The sequence below is a fragment of the Mauremys reevesii genome, linkage group 5, assembly GCF_016161935.1.
Source record: "Mauremys reevesii isolate NIE-2019 linkage group 5, ASM1616193v1, whole genome shotgun sequence".
NCBI classification, from domain to species: domain Eukaryota; kingdom Metazoa; phylum Chordata; order Testudines; family Geoemydidae; genus Mauremys; species Mauremys reevesii.
This window is the reverse complement of record NC_052627.1, coordinates 113,122,691-113,143,945: the sequence shown is the minus strand read 5'-3', so window position 1 is coordinate 113,143,945 and position 21,255 is coordinate 113,122,691. Positions and strand designations below refer to the sequence as shown.

Sequence of the window (21,255 nt, the reverse complement as noted above, 5' to 3'; positions counted from 1 at the left end):
TGGGAGGAATCAATTATATTTTACCAGCTACCAGGCAGTTTGGGGGATTTCACTGCAAAAACTACTATATATATTAAAAAAACCAAGTCAATACTTTACATGTGTCCTTTAGGTGCACATGGTTTCATAGATTTTAACACTAGATGGGACCATTAGATCATCTAGTCTGATCCTTTTCATAAAGGGACAGCATCGTTAAAAGCTGTTGTCCAGTCATGTGACACTACAAAAGAAATTAAATTGGGATATGTAAAAACAAAGGCCAGCAGTCTCTGAATAGGAGAATCCAATTGTAAATGTGTTTGCTTTAATGTCCCTCACTTGTAGAACCCCAGACACCTCTGGAATAAAAGTTTACAGGAAAGCCAATGCACAATACCATGCTGGGTATGTCAAATAAACTTTGTCAAAGAAAAGTTAATGAGGCAAAAGAAGTGATTCATCTGTGTCTATTATTAAATAAGCAGAAGAAATTGTCTAAACACTGGACTTGGATCCAATAGCACCTCCACAGCCCAAAGCTCCCTATGGCGATGTGCTGCTAGCAGACGAGCAACTTGATATAATAATGGCTGAAGAATTTTTCAGCGTGTAGTACTTCAAAGAAATTGTTGTGCCCTTTGTACAGCTGGAGAACTGATTCCTGGAGCCTGAACTGAATGAGTATCTGAAATTGGAAGGAATGCTTCATGCTGACGTGAATGAGGAATTTGCTGGCTGTGAACTTGAGGGGAAAAGATTCATGACTGAAGAAATATCTCCCACTCAGAGTCTGAATGCTTGAAATACAGCTAGAACTACTGTTGTGAACACACAGCCTTGGAACTGTCATAGTAGCTCCTCTATTGCATCAGTGTGAGTGACAACTGCACAGGCTTCTGCCATAGAAAGGCTGTGACTGCAGAGTTCCACAACTGATCCATCTCCAGATTAGACTGAGGCAGATGAATTTGTTTCCCTTTACCAGAGAGATTGCATCTTTTCTTTGTTGTTTTACTCACCAGCAGAAAGATTCATAGCACATGTTGTTCCCCCTAAGGTCTGTGCTGTTATGAATTGATTGGCTTTTGAGGCTGTATTAGCATCAGATCACTAGTACAGGCCACTTCAGGATAAAAGATACTTTAGCAATACCCTTGTCCATCATATGACGTTGTACATCTATCCAGAAAAACAATACATTTTTAGATAGCATGCTTAATACACAGGGCTAGAGACTTAAGCATTGCAACGCACAGGGCTGCAACACCTAACTTTTAGATACCCTGCTGCATAGTGCAATTCCTAATCTTGAGTTAGGCATTCAGGCTCCCTATACAATGCATTGAGAGAATTAGGTGCCTAAGAAAGGGATTCACAGAAGCCAGCAAGCTGAGGGGGAGCTGCCTAAGCTACCTAGTAGGAAAGGCCCAGAGGTGGTGGGGCCTAAGTCCCACATCTCTCAGGGAGTTATTAGCCATCTAGGACATGTCTACACTTACCTCCAGAGTGATCGATCCAGCAGGGGTCGATTTATCGCGTCTAGTGAAGACACGATAAATTGACCGTCAAGCACTCGACCGTCGTCTCCAGTACTCCGGAGCAAAAGGCACAGGCGGAGTCGACGGGGGAGAGTCAGCAGTTGACTGACCACAGTGAAGACACCGCGGTAAGGAGATCTAAGAACGTCGACTTCAGCTACGTGAATAACTTGCGTAACTTAGATCGATTTCCCCTCTCCCCGCCACCCCAGTGTAGACCAGGCTTAAGGAGGCACCTCCCTTCACTGAGGATTCTCAGCCATGAACCCTCTCCTGGAGATAGTGCTTATCTGGCTTAGGTGCCTTTCTCCCAAAAAGCAGAGGGGGAACCTATACCTCCCTTATATTGAAAGCATTCACCTGGGATGTGGGGATCCAGGTTCAAATTCCCACTCTGGCTGAGCTGGAATAGGGATGTGAACCCATCTCACCTACTTCTCAGGACAGCATCTTAACCACTGGTTTAGGTACTCTGGGGTTAGGAGGCTCTCCCACAGGGCCAGCTTTAGGCCAATTCGCCCGATTCCCCGAAATCGGGTCCCGCACCTTAGGTGCCTTTTTAATTATTGTTTTTACTCACCTGGCGGCGGTCCACTCCGGGGGTCTTCAGTGCCGTGGAAGACCCGGAGCAGACCCCCCCTGCTGCCGAAGTGCCGCCAAAGCCCCAGACCACCGCCAGGTATTTGAATCAGGCTTCGCAGTTAATAAAGCCAGCCCTGCTCTCCCAATCTCTCTTGTTGGAGCTGTTCCACTCTGTCTGAAAAAAAAAAACGCTTAAATATTCATTAGTCTAGAGACTGGAACCTGGATTTCCCACATTGCAAGTGAACGTCCTAACCACTGAGCTGTTGGGTATAAAGGGTGAGAAGTACACAGTACCTCTTCCTCAGCCAGCTTTTGTGCAGAGTAGATATGCTCTGAGTATGCCTACTGGATAGGGCCCCACAGGCAAGATAGGTGGGGAAATGCCTAGCTAATGAATCTCACCAGGGCTTAGGCATGAGTTTGGGGATGAGATACTGGGCAGTGTCAGGACTTAGGTGGGTTCCCACCTGGCCACAGGAACAAACTCAGACACCTAGGGGACTTTACCAATGGCAATTTAGGAGCTTAGGGACTTTAGGCACCTCCAGAGGTACCAAAGGCAGCTGAACAGTGGCTTTGTGAATGCCAGTGGCACCTGAAGGGGCAGTTAGGTGCTTAGGTCCCCTTGTGAAACTAGCCCAATTCTCCATTAGTGGGTCATTAACAGGAGCTCCAAATTCCCTATTGCCGCTTAAGTGCCATATAAATGTTCAAAAGCAAGGTCTGATCAGACAAAAGATGGCCTAAAGTTGCCATATCTGAAAAATGGGTCCCTTGTATCACACACGTTTTTAGAGATGATTGTAAAGCAAGATACAAAGACAGAGTTCCAGGCAGATAGAACTAGAGACCCTCTGACAACTGCCCCTCCCCCACAGCGATGTGTTAGAGGAGGCTCTGAGGAGACCCTTGGTAAAGCATCAGCACCATGCTGAAGGGAGAGTTGGGATAATTTCCCTGCCTCTGACATCGCTTACTCCCACTCTGGATGTTGGTATATCATCCTTGCCAGATATGATATTCCTTTAAATAATGCCAGACTTCCATTACACCTGACCTCTTCTCTTTTTCATTCCCTCTTCCCATTGTCCCCACCTCCATCCCCTGGTCCCCTCCTTCCCTTTCTTACCTATTTCTGTATGTCGTCTTCTTTTTTTCTGTTATCCCCCATCCTATGGCTGTGTAATATTGTTTGATTTTGCATTCTCTGGTCTTGCAGCATTGACAAGTTGTAAAGTTGCATAACTGCATCATTTTATTGGCTATCCTGTGAAATGTGTGGTATTTGGTAACACATAAAAACTGTACGTTGTTTTACCTTTTTGTATTTTTTATTGATCTTTTTTAATGAAAATTAACAAAAACAATGAGGGAGAAAAAAGATATGATACTCTTGGGGTTCATGAAAATAGATCTAAAGAGCAAATGTTGTGGATTTGGAAGGGTCCAAATTGTCCCAGAAAATTCAAACTAGGTAGGAGACTGGTACAGTCATCCTTTTTTTTTTTTTTCTCAAAGTCCAACAAGGATAGAGGAGAAAGTGTTTTCATCATAGTCTACTATGAGATCAAGAAGGATGAGATAAGAAAGAGAGCAATTATTAGAGGTAAGAAATAGTTTATTAGTTACAAACAAGTAATAGGCAAAATTCAGAAATGGTACAAAGTGGGTGTAACTCTACTCATGGGACTTCAGTGGAGTAACACCAGGTCTTAATTTGACACATAGTATCTATATAGGGCTGAGAATAAAAGACTTGAATGTTTAAGAGGTAGCTAAAATAATTTTTTTTACCTGAAAATTAACAGCGCTTGGCCTGCCACATGACTTCAACTTTTACATGTAAAGAATATCTTTATTTTCCTTTGGATCTGTGAGACTGTTCTGAAATTCATGGGCCAAAGATAGTATTTGGGGAGGAGGTTGGGAGACAGATTCCTATTTCAGATGTTTTAGTCCATGTTGAAAATATACAAATATAAAGGGTTTCAGAAGCATTTTCTGGATGATTACTTTGTTGTGCTTTCTTTGGAAAGAAACTTTTAAAATGTATTGAGATGTCCAATGTACTTCATTAGAGTTAACTCAAGATAGGAGAAGAAATAATATTTTGAACTTTAAGTACATAACAATTGCCATTGCTAAATTAAATCAATGGTTCATTCAGTTCAGCATCTTGTCTCTGATAATGACAGAGGCCAAATGTTTCAAAGGAATAAACTCCTCCATGATACTGTACCATTGGGCACAGCAATTTCTTCCTGGCCTTATTTCTCAAGAATCTTATACCGTGTAGCATGAGACGTATACATTTTTGTCCTAGCTTCATAGACACTTGGTGCATACAAATAGTTGTGTTAATTTTTGAGGTAAGGTTCCTACCAACACAAACCATAAAATGTACAGAAATGAGCAGTTAAGTCATTCAGTGGTCCATTTACATTCCACACATCAGTTCCTCTTGTCATCCTCAGTTACCTTTCCTTCCACCACGCACATCAAGAACAACCAGTCTCTCTGAAGAACCACAGGTGCTTTGTCACAGTGGGGATCTATACTCTCCAATTCTTCCTGTAAGCCCTGTAGCCTTAGAGAGTAGAGAGCTGTCTAGGGACACCTGTTGGTAAACAGGGAAAGGAGTGATCCAGAGCTACTTGAGAACCCACATGGACAGAAGTTCCATATGGGAGGGAGCTCTCTGCTGGCATCTGCTGGTGAGCAACGCAAAATGACTGAATGACACAGGTCTTACTTGCATCTTTGTTATGTAACAGTTTGGGGCCTTTTGGTCAACAGTCATTTAAGTTTAAAATATGAGAGTAATAAAACAGTATCATCCCTGTTAGGTAATGATAGTACAGGAGAACTGCACCAAATGATTCTGGGGTAAGCACTCACCCTAACCAAAACCAGTCTGGCATGGTTGGGTAGTGGAGCCTGGACAAAGCTAAATAGAGAAAGATGGGGAAAGGAGTGTCTGTCTTCTGGTGGAGTGCATCCCAGGACTCTGCTCAGGATCCTATAAGCCATTGATCCGTTTCTGAAGACCAACAGAAGAGGCAATTTTGAGGTGGGTGGTGGCATTGAGGTGGCGTTTGCTGAAGCCATAAAGGGCAACAATATAGCTGTGCATCTCCAGTAAGGACTCCACCTACACAGTAATCACTAAAGCTGTAATCATTACATCTGGGTTAGGTGGTAGAGGCCCCTGGAGCAGAACTTAGGGGCTGGAGGTGGACCTGTCTGAACTCTGGACTCTGCTAACCCTGAACAACAAACGGTGAGTGGGGGATGAAGGGGAGGAGGGAAGTGGCTATTTTAGGATCACATTACTTTACTGGATGCTCACAATGCAAGTGGATGAGTTTATTTAAAACCATTGCCAAGACACCTAGGGTTGGGGAGTCTCACTTACATACACACAGATATTGTTGATATATTATTACTGGCTTTCCCTGGTTTATTTGGTGCCCTTTTTTCCTCCAGTAAGTCTTATTGGTTTTGTACAATGGACTGTGTGCTTGTGTAGGGGCAAGTATTGCTCATCAGGGTCACCCAAGGGAGATCATATAGTTTCCCCAGGTTTCTGAGCAGGGGCTCGAGCAATGTTATTTAAGTTTTCAGAAGGAAACATTAGATAATTGAACCTGGCCCTTGTTGCTGCAGACAACACTTGGGAGAAGGGTTATACCCCCCCCCCTAGCTCAAGTCCTATATTCCCCGCCCCGTCTTCCCTCTATGCCCCCTCACCCACCACTTATACACCAGTATTGCATTTCCTCTCCACCAGCACAATCCTCATGTCCCCAATATTGCTCTTCCCGCCACCCCGCGTGCTCATTCCCCATCGTGCCCTGTACTTCCCTACCACGTTCAGTTCTCAAACATCAGTGTATGTCCCGGGGACTATTTACAAATCTTGATACTCATCAACATTTTAAAAAGCAATTGTGATAAGGAATGAAGATAAGGGGGGAACATGTTGTGGAATAGGGCATGATGGGGAGGAATGAAGGAAGCAGGTGGCTTCAGGGAGAGAGCAGGGGAACTATTAAGGCATTGAGGTAAAGGAACAAAGCTCTATATTGGGGCAAGAAGGACTGTGGGGTTCTGCATGGAGGCATACAAGCGATAATACGTAACCAATGATAGCTATTTATAACTGTTAATATTGATACATATTTTTTAAATATCTGGTAAATTCCCCCAAAAAACTTTGTCACCCTAGTGGGCAGACCACATATCCCACCAAGGCAAACTGTAAGAAGCAAGAAAACAACCAGTTAAGACATTCAACACCTCATCTATACTCCAACAATCAGTTCCCTTCTCAGACTCTGCTTCTACCACCCCCCTCTTGGCCCATATACCCTGCTGACATCCTGAACAATCACTGTGCAACCTTCACTCCATCCATAAATGTAATACACCAAAGCACATGCAGATTTCAATACTGTAATTTCCTCATAAAAATTAATACCAAATGTAGAGCAATCACTAACACAGATCATCACCCATTCAGATGTTTCCCTGAACATTCAAGAAATATAACTTATAGCTACTATTTGCAGTCTGACACTGTCTTACTTACACACCCCAGTAGAAAACCACATACAGAATCACTTAGAGTGTAATTCATGAAAGCCACACTAGCCATAGAGTAATCATTAAAACATAGGCACTTATAACCAGTAAACCTGGCCAAAGTTCAAGGGTGCATGTTGGTTGTTTTGGTTGGAGGTCGCGATATGTGGGCTGCAAGTGGTGGAAGGGAAGTAGTTGGGGTTGAGAAGAGAAATGGATGAGTGGACTATAAATGGGGTGTGGAATGATTTAACTGCCTTGTGTTTTCTTTTGTGGGCTATGCCCAATGTTCACAAAGACTTTTCTGTGGTGTCTAATATATAAATAGATACACACATACACACACACACTTCAACACATTGAATTTTCCCAGCCAGAAAATAAATTAGCCTTGCAGAGTCTGGTTCTTACTCTCACTGGTGCAAAAGTGAAGAAATTTCATTTTGAAGTTATGGCGTTACACCAGTGTAAAATTGGTGTGAGAGGAGAACCAGAGCCAGTGTACACGTTTTCTGAGCCTAGTGTTTGCTAAAAGGTTCTATAGCAGCAATCTAAAGGAAAGATAGAACAGGATCTAGAAGCCCCCTCTTGTGTTTGTCCTGAAAACTGCAAGTCTGCAATATTTTGATATTGTTATGACTGTAATTTATTTCAAAACACTTGAACTCTATTTGCTATTGCTAACTCTGTTGTCTTTTAAAACAATGTGCTTTTGTGGTAACTTTTCTTAAGCAACAATTTAAAAAAAATTAAATATAGTCCAACTGTATTTGCAAACTCAAACAGCATATAAAGATTACTGTAGAAATTAATTTCAATGCATTGGTTTCTTTAAATGTTACATACTTTGCAAACAGACACCTAAAATCACTTTGTCTAATATTAAGTCACCACGGGGGGAAAAGCCCTCAAGTCTTTACCTAGTTCTTACTTGGGCAAAACTCTCAATACCACTTTGAAGAGACAAAGTGCCATGCAAGTGTTAAGTATCATTATTAAAGTGCAAACATGCTCAAATAGCAAAAAAAATTATACGGTAAAGGGATATTTTGTTGAAAGAAGCCAAAATTGTTATACTGCAAAGCCTTGAGGTTCATGACAAAAGCAAAGTCAAAAGTGTATGAGAACTTCATGTCAAACAAGATCTGCAGGGTATTTTCTCTTGCTGTTCAAAACAAACTCAAATCACACAAGGTCGAGACTCAACTTCAGATTTTGCCTGGATATTTGACAGCTATGAAATTGCAGTATATTTTGTTAAAAGTGTACTGCTTGTGGCTTGAAAATGCTAATATTAAGTACAAGAACTTTTAACTCAAAGAAACAGCTGTTTGGTCACATTTTTACAGCATGCACGCTTGATGTTTATTCAAACAATGATCCCCAGACTACTTTGATACAGACTTGCTTGCTTGTATGCCAGTGACACTATTGCTTGTATGTCAATCTAGTTAGTCAAATCAAGTAAACATGCTTGAAGGACCAAATATTTCTACCATTAAATATGACTCTAATCACATTTTCAGTCACAAAACCTAAAACAAATTCCTTACAATGAGGGCAAAGTTAAGTGGTGGGAGGGAGGGAGGCAGGGAAATGACTCTGGGACATAAAGGCAGTGTGGGAGATTCATCACAAGGTAGGGAATCCCAGAGTTATCTGTATACCCAGAAAAATGAAACACAGCAGACAAAGGAATGAGTAAGGGCTTGTCTATATAGTATGTTAGTCCACACCTGTGGGGAATAAATTCTAATGCGCACCAGCGTGTAGTGCATTAACTGGCCCGTGTGAACCATGCTGGCATGCACTAAAAGTTCCTAGTGCATGGTAATGTAGTATTGTTTGAAATGGGACTATATTAATGTGCACTAGAAACTTTTAATGAATACCAAAAAGATCCACACAGACCAGTTAGTGCGTGATATGCTGGTGCATACTAGAATTTACACCCTTCTCGTGCAGACTAATGCCCCATGTAAACAAGTCCTAAATACTAATACTTTGAAAGTATCTTCTCATCAGTCATGTTCTTACTGCTTCAGCAATGCCCTGTGTATGGGTACTTGGGTTGAAACACAAAATAAATGCATATATGACCAGATTAATTTTAGTGCCAGTTCCTGCAGTCTTTACTAGGTCCTTATGCAATTTCAGTTAATGTTAGTGTGTGTTTTGATTGAAGACTTACTATCCTGCTGTCCTCTGTCTAGGTTTTTATACAGGCCACAGCCCTGAAAATTCTTATTCATGTAAATACCTTTACAAACATAAGTAGTGCCATTGAGCTCAGCAATACTACTTGCATGGAGAAAGATACCTGTGCATATATTTTTACAGGATTGGGACCATGGTGCCAATCACCATGGTATCTGAGTACCCATTGGATAGTAACTTTTTACACAAAAGGGTAAGAGGATAGTTATAAATGCACTTTGAATGGAGAGCCATAATATGTTGTTAACTATTTCTGGAAACACTACAGAGCTCTTCATATTTGTTTTTATACAAACAATAAATTTAAAAGGACTAGCTAGAAATACTGCTGTTAAATCAACCCTCTACTCTCTATCATTCACCACCACATAAGGAACAGTTAGGACCCGGATAAGCAAATGCTAGACTGACTCATTTATTTCCTTTCTCAAAATGTGTCTTTAAGAAGTGTTAAAGGTTAATCAAAATAAAGGCAATCACTTTTCTATGGGTTTATTTCAAACCTAAAGATTAGATCATTCCCATTTTGTTCATAGACTCTGATGCTGGGTAACCAGTTTAGAAACATCATGCTTAATTATTTTGATTGAGACTTACATACATCAGATTTTGGTGGCATCCAGTTTTCATCTATCACACATTTCGCTCTGTTTTCCATTGCCAAAGAAACCAGGCTTTAGAACTCAAATTTCACCTTCTACATTATTTCAAGTGTCTATCATAGATACTAGTAGCACACACTACTTTTTCTTGCAGCCTACATTTGGATGCAATTGTGCTTATCTTTTCAGAGCTTCCATACTGTTTTTTTCATGTTGCTGACCACCAAGATACATGACTCAAATATGTGCATATTGTTTCCAGCTTAATATGAAAATTTCCAATACAAACAATATTTTTATTACATTCTACCAATATTTACATTTAAAAAAAATCAAATCCTCCAGTATTTGATTCCATGGCAGAGGAGGAACATAATATGCTATAAAATTAGCTTTAAATCATGTAAATATCCCCTAATTCCTTTAGCTCCAGGCAAAAGATGGTATCTCTAAGAGAGAAGATTTTTAAAGCTTAAGGACATTTTGCATCCAAGCAGTAAAAGCCACTAAAGTATTGCTGTTACCTTTGTATTACTATTTCTGAAGAACAAAGGCCTTTCTAAGCACTGAAAAGCATATTGGTGCAATTAAGGTCTGCTAATAACAATTGAAAGTATTTTCATAAGCCAGTGTAAACTGGGGGTTTGATCTTTGATGAAAAGATTTAATCAGGAATTCCTCACACACTGTAATTGCTGTAAAAACTGTTAATTTGGTAAAGAGTTAGAAAGAGAACTTACATCCTGTTGATGTGTTTATACTTTTCCCATCTAACTACTCTGAGCTCATTCTTTATCCTCAGCTTTAATTACATTCTAATCCTAGTTTTATTGTCCCATAGAGTCAATATGACCACAACTTGTTTCAAATCTTAAAATTAGTTACATCCTAGTAAAATCCTATTTGGAAGCATATTGTGTTGTAGATGCACATCAATTAAATGCAAAATATAAACATGCACCAGGAGAGAGACAAAGCAAGATGCATATATAATGCAAAGGGAACGTGGGAAAGGTGGACAGCTTTTTAACAGAGTTTTGTAGAAAGGGTTCTCTGCATATTGCTAATGGACCACTCTAGAATTTAAAGTTTGGTAAGTGTACAACAATATTTGTGCAGTCAAAGTAACTCCTAAAAATAAATTTTACCAATATAAACAAGCTGTTCTTACTTCAAGGTCCATTTACCAGTAGCAAACCAGGCACATTCTAACTTACTGAAAAGGTTTGTTTAAATTTCTCATTACCTGGAAAAGCCAATGGCTTTCCAGAAGCTAGGTCTTCCACTGTGGAAGGAGCTTACCAAGGCTGCTTCCAGCAACTGGTGGTGAGACCTGGGTGGGGAACACCAGCAGAGACTCAGAAGTGAACTGAACTCCTGCTTGGAATAGTGAGATTGCCCAGATTTGTGGGGGGCTTCTATAGGGATCTAAGAGCAAGAGACTGAATTTGACTATGTCCAAGTCCGGGAGGCTGAGGCTTGACTGACAAGAGGCTCATCATGCTTTTGTTAACTGAATGGTTGGAATCCTTCTTCTTTACTGCCTGCCTTGCCTGCAGAGAGAGCACACAGGAAAGTTGAGTGAAAAGTTGAAAGTGAAAGAGCCTACCTAATGTTAGGCTGAGTTCAGCTCCTAGCCAAAGCCAAGAACAAAGGCCTCTACCCAGGGCCGGCTCCAGGCACCAGCATAGCAAGCAGGTGCTTGGGGTGGCCATTCCAGAGAGGGACGGCACATCCAGGTATTCAGCGGCAATTCGGCAGAGGGTCCCTCACTCCCACTAGGAGTGAAGGACCTCCCGCTGAATTGCCGCAGATCGCGTTGCAATTGCAGCTTTTTTTTTTTTTTTTTTTTTTTTGGCTGCTTGAGGCGGCAAAACCTCTGGAGCCAGCCCTGCCTCTACCAACATATAAAGAGAGGCTGTTCCTGCCTCCAGTTTCTGGTTCATATGAAACAATTGTTCAGGCACTCGTGAAATGGTACTGGAACTTAGAGCTTGTCTCCGCCTGGAGTTGTTCCTGATTCAATCCAGTGGTGGACACTCATAATGAATGCACGTACCTTGTTCCTGTTGAGATTAACCAGTTTGAAAGTGGAAACAACGCACTCTTATTCTAGAGTAAGTGTCCACATGTGGAGTTAACTCCAAGTGTAGACAAGCCCCTAACTTATTTTACAAATGAATGTTTTTCATACAGTTTTTTAAAAAATTCACACTTATTACTGGTCATTTGAAAACAGCAAACCACTTATCAAAGATTTCAAAGTGAAAGTAACTTAGAAAACCTATTCTGGCTTCTCAAGAACATGAAAATAACAGGTAACCTAAGAAAGAAAAACCAGTAATTTTACAATTATCCTAAAAGCTGAGCTTCAGTATAGTTATTTTGCACTGAAATCTACAGTAATATCTGGATCTTATACGTGAATAGTTGTCTGGTTTATTCAATTAACGTTGTACACAGTCAATAGCTCATTATCTCCAAAGTGAGTGACTTGGATGGGTAAGTATCAGGGTCAAATCAATGACAAATCTGCTATTGACTTCACTGGGCCTAGGATGTCACCTTAGTTTTATTACACCCGAACTATAGAGCCACAGGTCTGAATCTTGATAGGTTTGGTCCAACCCTTCTTCTTACTCAGAAAGATAATTCAAGCTCCTTGGGGGAGACTGTGATCCCAAGTTCTGCATGCAAAGGCTCTCCTCCCTGTATGAACTCCCCTTTCCCATGGGAGAAGGTCAGCGGCCTCTATGGCACTATTTCTCTTCCCAGACCTGTGAAACGTCTATTCGGATCAGGGTCCCTGTTAAGAGGGTGGAGTCTGGGAGACAGGTACCCTAAAGTGTTGTCTCAGCCAATGATGAATCTTTAGAAGAGAGTTGCTAAGCTTTAAGGTGCATGAATTTTCCTGTAAGCTACCACCACAACTTGGAATTGCCCTCTAATGGGATTCTAGAGGCAGCAGCGAGCAGAGGAGTGTTTGGCAGTATAGATGCCAAAGAGCAGTGCTGCTAGGGAGTGCTGCTAGGGAGCAGCGGATATGAAATCCCTCATCTTCATTCTGACACCGCTATAATCATTTTCAGAGCAAATGTTTCCTTCAGATCAAGATTTAAGGAAGTGTGGGCCCAATCCAAAGCTCACTGAAGTCCAGTGAAAATTTTTGCTTGCACAATCCACTTTTCATGAGGATAGTCATAACAAATTAAAAGATCAACCACTCCACTTTGCTGTAGTTAATGTTGCCTATTTGTGCCAGGGATATGGACTTTCCCTTCTGACTAACAGTACATAAGTGGAATGCTTCAAGCTTTCGCACTATGACCTTGCCAGTCACTTTCTACACTGCCATATTTGTGAGTGGAGCTCCTTTAAGCCTTTTTTCTGTGCTTCTTTTCCGTACTTCTTTTTATTTTAAAGCAGATATGAGCACAGTCAACTGGCTGATATCTTGTTCTAGAGCCATTTCCACCACCTGACATGTTCTAATGGCCCTTTCTAATGCTGAATCTATCCACACTAGCAAATGCTTTTCCATTTTCTCCACACTGACCCCCACTTCCTCTCATCTCGCATGAGAGTTACACAGTCTATCAAAGTTACCAGGTTGATTCTTTAGCCTTTTATTTATCACAAGTCAATTAGTAGTGGTGCATTCTTTCACCTTCTTCAGTAAAGGTGAACGATGTTTCCAATGTTGCGGCATTCTGGGTGAAAGCCTGTAGTAGTGTAATTTTAAGGGACTGTGTAAACTGCTAATTCATTTGGGCTCATCTACATGATAAGCTCCCTGGGGTTAGGAACTGTCTTCTTACTACTTGTCCGTACAGCATCTAGTACAGTGGTGCCCTGATCCTTGATTGGGGCCCCTAGTTGTTATTGCAATATAAATAGTAATCTAGGGGTAACCAGTGTTACTAACTATCATGCTTTTATAGCAAGTCTTCTGATATTTGATGTTTTTCTTAAAGCCCCAGTTCTAAGTGACTACTTGAGAATCTCAGCTTTCATTTAAAAAAAAATGTTTTTAACACTAATGGTTGTGGAGACAAGCCTGCAAAAATGTTAACCAAGTGCACCATAAAATAAACCCACAAGGCAAATTTAAAGAACCCAACATTCATTATATATTATGATTTTTAAGCCAGTCTTGTGATTTTTTGGAGCCTGACTCATGATTTTTGTTTACTTAGAGTTGGCAATACTGAGTACTAATTTTCTTCTAGCCTAGCTAGCACAGATTGGCCTAACAACCATGTATTGTTTGATATATTGATAATGAGGGCAATTGAATATTAACATATAACCAAAGACTGCCTCCTGTTGTAAGTAATCTTCAATTAAGATATCATCACTTAATCAGAGATTAAAGCAAAAGAGATACCGTAGGGAGGATATATAACCTTAAAGAGCCAGACAATTGCAATATATAGAGCTAGGAAAGCATACTAGAGTCATCACAGCTTTATTTGTATATGCTCAGCTGTTTGGAAATGACCAATAGGAATTGATCTAAGCTAGCTGTCCATCTAACTTTCCAGGAAATAGGTGTACAGGGAAAAATCTTAAATGTCAAATGGTTGTTTACAGAGAATCAGAGGGGGAAAGAAGGGTGATGACTTAGTGCACAGTGAATATCAGGACCTAGGTCTAAAATAGAGAGAGAAATGATAAGATTTATTTTTTGTCTGTAATTTGTTATACTTTGTTTCATGAATCTATCTTGTTTTTATACCTTTTGGGATTCCTATACTGACAGATCTAAATGCAATAGAAATTCTGTTATCTTATTTTCAACAAGTATTTTCTCTGCACTCGTTCTTTATGAATATCTATAAATAATAAATACCATTCTAAAGAGATCTGATTTTGATCTGTTGTTTCAAATAAAAGTCTGCATGTAATTAGCCTCTGAAGGGAGATATTGTATGTGTAAAGCCATATAGTGCCAGATCTTAGACTCAGAGCCTAGAGAGGTTCTATTTTCTCTAGAAGAAGAAGCAATGCATAAATCCAGAGCATAAACCAAATAGTCAGGAAAGATAACTTCACACACAAAGTGTGGATTGGAAACAAGCAGCTTCATGATGCATCTCTTTCAGGGTAGATTGTGTCTCTAATTCTTACCTTAATGGATTTCTACCTTTTCTTCCTCTGTATGGTAAACATGAGAGAGCTATAAACATGACTCAAATGTATCTGACCCACATAGCACAAGTGACAACAAGCAAGACAAGGCAATCTTTATTTCTCCTCTTCATCAGTTACTCTCAACTCCCTGCCCCCCAGTTTTCTTCAATATTTCCTGTAACAGTAACCTCCATTGGGCACAGCAAGGCTCCATTCTCTGCACTGCTGCACCCAGTTCACTCCTGGCATGGTGCCATTTATAGCTGCGCCAGGTATTTCCCGTTCAATGTTTTCCGTGTCAGAAAATTAAGTCCATCCACTGAATAAAAACATCATCTCACAACGTTATAATGGCATGAGCATTGTGTGTGGTCTTTTAGTGCCTCCTGTCTTTGTTACCTCTGAATATGCATATTGCTTATGGAAAACAGACGTTCCCAAGTCTTGAAGGAACCAAATACAAATGGTGTTTTTTGGCAGGGCCAAGTAAAATAAATAAAGTAGCTTTCCAATTTCAAAGTCATTCAGAAGGCAGTATCTGAAATAAGTGTTAGTTATGGGTAAATAACTAAAGGGTCAGTTTAGATATGCTTCCAAAATATCAAGGGATAATTCCTGGCCCTCTTGAAGTAAATGGAAAAACTCCCATTAACTTCAGTGGGGCCAGGATTTCATCCCCAATGTTTATCCTAATTATCCAACCTTTACACTGACTTATCACCAGTCCCAAGCCTGGCTCTATTATTTCTTGTGTTCCCACTTTATGGAGACCAGCGGCCCACAACCTTCATGGGCCCTCATATTGAGCAGCTTTAGGGTTGGACTTTCAAAAGAATTCAGTATCCAGTTAGGCAACTGGAAGTGACCAGAGTTTCAAATGTGTTGAGCACCTAGCAGCTCCCTCTGTTCTCAGTGGCAGCTTCTGGGTTCCGAGCTCTTTTGAAAATCTGACCCTTAGAGATTAGCATGACTGAAGAGTCTCTGCAGTTTATGCCCCAGCATGCAGAGCAGGATACTTAAAGCACAGAGCATTTGAGCTCCCTCCCTCCTTTTACATAGGAAGCACTAATACCACAAGTAGTGTTTTCACTCACTCTCTGAGCTTTTTCTGCACTCTGTGAAGACTTTTTAAGGAAACCCAATATTTTTAAGTGGTCACTTCAGCATAGGGTTGCCAGTTTTGGTTGGACATATTCCTGGAGGTTTCATCACATGACAATCTTTAATTAAGGATTAATCTTTAATTCCCTGGAGGCAACCCTAGTTCAGCAGGCCCTTTGGCATGGGTCCTCACGGAACAGAGCAGATAGTGACCTACCAGATCAGTTGTGACCTACTTGATCAATGTCTAAAAAGTACCCTACAAGAGAAGGGGAGGGAGTATACTATCTAGCTACTGTAGCCTTCAAGAAGACATGCCACAACAGGTCAGTAGTGTGATGGATAGGTCCTTAGGGATGGGATAGGAGAGCATGGAAGCTTTCTCTGTGCCGGCTGGTTGACAGAGGGGAAGTGATCACTGGTAATGGAGGGATTAGGAGCAGAGGACAAGTATACCTATTTCTATATCTTCCATGTTGTATGCTGTTCAAAGGGTTAACACATTGCTGTCTGACTATTTAAATGATCAGATAAGCAGATCTTGGATCCATCATGTCACAGCTAAACCAACAGAGTATTTCCCAATGAAGAGATGACTAATGTGCAAGTTATCCTGTCTTACTACAGTGAGAACATCACAAGAGACTTGTAAAAGAGAAAAAAATAACTTGTGATGGTGGTACTGTGAGCTGTCTAAATGAGGTTGGACAGTATGTTTTTTAAGAAATAGCAGTTACAGTGATATTTGTGCCTGGAAATACTGACACTTCAAAGTTATTGCATGTCATTTAGTTTTTTGCAGTTTTATTGGATCTGTTTTGTGGGAGAGGAGTTAAATGAAATTCCATGGGATTTTGCTCAAAAATAGAATCAATGTGGAGTGGAAATGGGCTCTGGTTTGAGCAAAACAATTTAAAAAATAAATTGCAGAATCAAAATAATATTTTTGCCAAAAACACATTTTTTCTATTTTTTTTTTTGATCGCACTTATGAAAATTTTGCATGAGTTGATGCACAGCTGCCATTTTTAGAGATGTTTTGTGACAAGTAACAGGGAAGAAGCCTGCAAAATAGTGAGACATTTTTCACTCTATTTTCATTTACCTCCAGTTCCAAATGATAACACCAGCAGAACTGAGCCAATAAGGGGAGAAATCCTATCCATGGGGAATACTGGTATCTTACCTTGACTGAGAAAAAGCAGTTGTCTTCAAGATGCAGAAAATGAACATACGTTCAAGTGTTTTTGAAAGAGTATCACCTCATGCATCACCAGGAATGAAGAAATTCCAATCTAATTCAACATCAAGAAAAAAAAACGAACAACAAAAACAGTAAATCAGCCAAGCTTGAATAGTACTAAGGAGAGTTTATAGCAGTTACTAGGTAACATGTTTTACATGATTATATAAGTGTTAAAACTGACTTAACTTGCTCTTATAAATAAAGAATACCATCCAAGTATGCATGTTTATCTCCCTGGAAAAGATAAAAGTGTTCCATCTGCCAGTAGCCTCTGGTTGGGTTTTATCTGTATTGCATGGGTTCCAGATCTGGTAATCAGCAGTGAGCTTTCCCATGTGGAACAGTTTTGGCACTCTAACTTTATTTTAATCTTATTTTTAGTTATCTAGAATTGTACTTTGACGTATTACTGATTCATAAATGTAAAATTAGGCTGCCAGGGAGCTAGGTCCTGATGGTCAGTTTTGTGGCACTTTGTTTTCCTGTACTAGCGGTTTGAATAAATCACCGATGCCACAATGGAATTTAGTGCTAATGATCACCTGTACACCTCCCCTACTCTTATCCTGCTGAACACATGACAGAGAGTATCAAAGCTATCTTCTTCAGTGAAAACTAGGTGAGGAAAAACCTGAATGTATTGAAAACCCTAGGAAATTTTGTGTGTTACATTGTTTAAGCTAGAAACACTGATGTGCAATACCCATTTATGACAGCATTTCTGTGAAGAAATATGATCAGACACTTCCTTATGCAAGTTGTGTTTTCACTTAATCTCTTTATTCCATTGTACATATTTGGTATTTTTTTTACTACAAGCTTAATAAATTCTAACATCCCTGGACTTCCTGACCACCACTGTCCTACACTAACATGTATATCTTTGGAAACTTCAGTAATTAGATATAACTTACTTTTCTTGCTACCTTTGCTACTTATACTTCAATCCAGTATAAAACAAATAAACTTTCATCTTCTAAGCCCTTAAGCTAATTACATTTAGTCAAAATTTTAAAGTACTGGAATCAGTTCTATATACAGCCATTACAAAGCCAAACATCATAAAATCCAGATGCAAAACCCACAGCAACTTAGTCTAACAACTTTTCTTTGTCATGAAGTACAAAGCCCTACAAACCATTGCACTACTTCAAATGTCCAACTGTTAATCAGACCTTTTAAACCCCTATTTATTTTATCATTATTAACATATATTAACTTTCTATAGAAATATTAACAAATCTGAGTTGTAACCTTTAAAAGACCCATTTGGATTTGGTCAGCCTCTTATCTGTGTATTTATTTTGTTCATATTCCAAAGATGTTAACCATATGTTATAAAATCTACTTGATCCTGATATAAGATTGTCTGTCATTTTTGCCATTGAAAGGATTTCCCATACCTTATTTTTCCAGGCCACTAACATAAGAGGATCCGTCCTTTTCCAAAAATGAATGAGCTATCATATTTGGCAGCAAGTAGTAAATGTGCTAAATAGTAAATGTGTAAACTGGTCCTTCCCTGATCAATCAGCCTTTTTAGGTCCAAACATAACATTTGAAATCATCCCATAACTTGTTTTCCAAGCTGTACTAAATAGTTTGAAAAAATAGAACCAAAAAAATCATAATCTTAACTCAAATCAAATAATCATAACTGATCAAGAAGAGTATGAAGATGATTCCCCACCGCCTTGTCCTTTCATTCTGTGCAAAGTGGGTCAGATATACTCCCCACCCTCTGGGCACAGGTGGAAGTGAATTTTGATTTGGTGCATTTTACACCTACTCTGCAGAGGTGCATATGACTTCAAAAGGTTCAAAAAGGTGTTATATAATCTCCAAGTTACAAAAAGATGAGTTCAGCCATATAAAGGTATATGGAGCCTGATTCTTCTTTTATTTGCACCAGCGTAGAACTGCTGTAACTTCAGTGGAGTTACTCCCAATATATCTACCTCTAGGGATGGTGTCCTTAGCCTCTGTTTGCCAGAGGCAGGGAGTGGGCAGCAGGGGATGGATCACTTGGTGATTGCCTGTTCTGTTCATTCCCTCTGTGGCACCTGGCATTGGAAGACAGGATACAGGGCTAGATGGACCTTGGTTCTGACTCAGTATGGCCGTTCTTAGTTCATATGTATCCATCTGTCCTAGTGTTTATACAGCTATGGTATCTGAGCACCTTCAACATAAAATCAATTAACAGCAATGTTTCTAGTGGATTTTATGGCATCTCTGGCACATCTCCCTTTTTGGGGTAGAAACTTTACTTGAGGTAGTTTTTGTTTTCCTTAATTTATGTTTTAAGGTTGATTTTTTTTGTTCAGGGTTATTTTTTATTTTGTTTGAGGGGTTGAGGGTTTTTTTAGAAGAATGGGGTGTCAATGTTGTGGTAGTCGTATGGTAGAAAGGCCTTTTCAAAGAGGAAGGTTTTGCAGTAATAGCAAGATAGCAAGATTGTTTCTGTCTGGTTTCAAAGTAGGGACCACATGAGACAAATGTGATAAGCAATAAACTACAGAAATTGGAAACCTGTGTGTTAACTGAGAGGCAAAATCAGTCTAATGTATCTTTTAAAAGGAGCTATGCTAGAAAGGGTTAGCCATTTAAAGGCCCACTACTGCTGCCCCTACTCAGACAAAATGTCCACTGGTATTAATGGAAGTTTTGTATAAGAACAAATTGAGCAAAAATTAGCTATCTAATTTCTCATCTAGACCCCATCAGAGCAGTAACTGATCACCATATTAAATAAACTGGATTAACTTGACCACCCTACTAGGGTTAATAAGCTTCTTTACAGGAACACCACGTTAGCCCTAATTGCCTTATTTCACTTGACTCTTTAAAGGGGTAAATTAAGGGCAGAGAAAAACCTTTACCTCTGAATTTCCTGGATTTTGTTCCTTTAAGCCAGACTCTTAACTTCTTTAATATATTTCTTGTATGTAATAAAATGATGTTTTGTCTAGCTTAAGATATTTCCTCCTTTATATGTTTTTAAACACAACTGATCAGCACGAGTTTCATACGGTTTTCTTTTTTGTGAGTGAATATTATTGCTGGCATGGTCTGAGACACAATTAATTCCTGAAAGGCAAATATCCCATGAAGACATAAACATACACCAGAAAGAGTAATAATATTGGCATTGCTGAAAAGAGCAAATACCGCACAGGTTACACTTCAGTTTATTTACAAGGGATCATCAAGTCACGCTGGAGTTTAAAGGGATTCTTTCCTTCATCTAAGCAAGTAAGAAACCAGTAATGCCAATTTTATAATGTAATCATAGAATCGTAGGACTGGAAGGGACCTCACGAGATCATCTAGTTCAGTCTCCCGCATTCAAAGCAGGACTAAGTATTATCTAGACCATCCCTGACAGGTGTTTGTCTAACCTGCTCTTACAAATCTTCAATGATGGAGATTCCACAACCTCCCTAGGCAATTCATTTCAGTGCGAAAGTATCCTGACAGTTAGGAAGTTTTTCCTAATGTCCAACCTAAACTGTCTTGTTCCATTACATGGTCATTGGACTAGAGAGAGAGAATGACTCTATAGCCCACCAGCTAAGGCACCCATGTGGGAGACCTGGATTCAAGTCCCTGCTCTGAGTCAGGCAGAGCAAGGATTGAACCTGTATTTCTGCCTTGTGGCTGAGTGCCCTAACCTGTGGGCTATTAGGTATAAGCCTCCTTGGGTTTTCCTGCGAAATAACTGATGTGAGAAGGTTCACAGCTGTGTATCCCAAGTGGCAGTAGGTGCACGCCTCCCTCCAGCCAGATATTAGGCACTTAACATCTTTTGAAAGGCTGTGTTTAAGCCACACCCCTTTCCTTGGCTTTTCTTACTGACTAGTTTAGGCACCTGCCCGCTCATCATATTGGCTTCTGTGAATCCCTTTTTAGGCACCCAATTCTCCATGTGGATTGTATCAGGAGCCTTAGTGCCTAACTCAGTGCTGTGAATTCCATGAAATAGTAAGGCATCTAAAGGTATGTCTACACTAAATTAAGCTGTCATGGGATAAAAGGAAAGGTCCTTTCATGGATTGAGAACTGGTTAAAGGACAGGGAACAAAGGGTAGGAATTAATGGTAAATTCTCAGAATGGAGAGGGGTAACTAGTGGTGTTCCCCAAGGGTCAGTCCTGGGACCAATCCTATTCAATTTATTCATAAATGATCTGGAGAAAGGGGTAAACAGTGAGGTGGCAAAGTTTGCAGATGATACTAAACTACTCAAGATAGTTAAGACCAAAGCA

At 40.0% G+C, this 21,255-nt stretch overlaps 1 long non-coding RNA gene across 13 annotated transcripts in view; it reads left to right on the top strand.

Annotated features, from left to right (window-relative positions):
• LOC120405505 overlaps nucleotides 1-21,255 on the top strand; it is a 92,543-nt gene that overhangs the window by 25,910 nt on the left and 45,378 nt on the right. For 7 of the 13 annotated variants that reach the window (XR_005598606.1, XR_005598608.1, XR_005598609.1 and 4 more), the window contains 2 exons: nucleotides 3,624-3,711; nucleotides 5,301-5,385. This is a non-coding gene — a long non-coding RNA (uncharacterized LOC120405505). Of the gene's footprint in view, nucleotides 1-628; nucleotides 856-3,623; nucleotides 3,712-5,300; nucleotides 5,386-16,853; nucleotides 17,130-20,900; nucleotides 20,988-21,255 lie in introns of all 13 variants that reach the window. The other 6 variants (XR_005598615.1, XR_005598613.1, XR_005598610.1 and 3 more) reach the window with 4 other exon arrangements.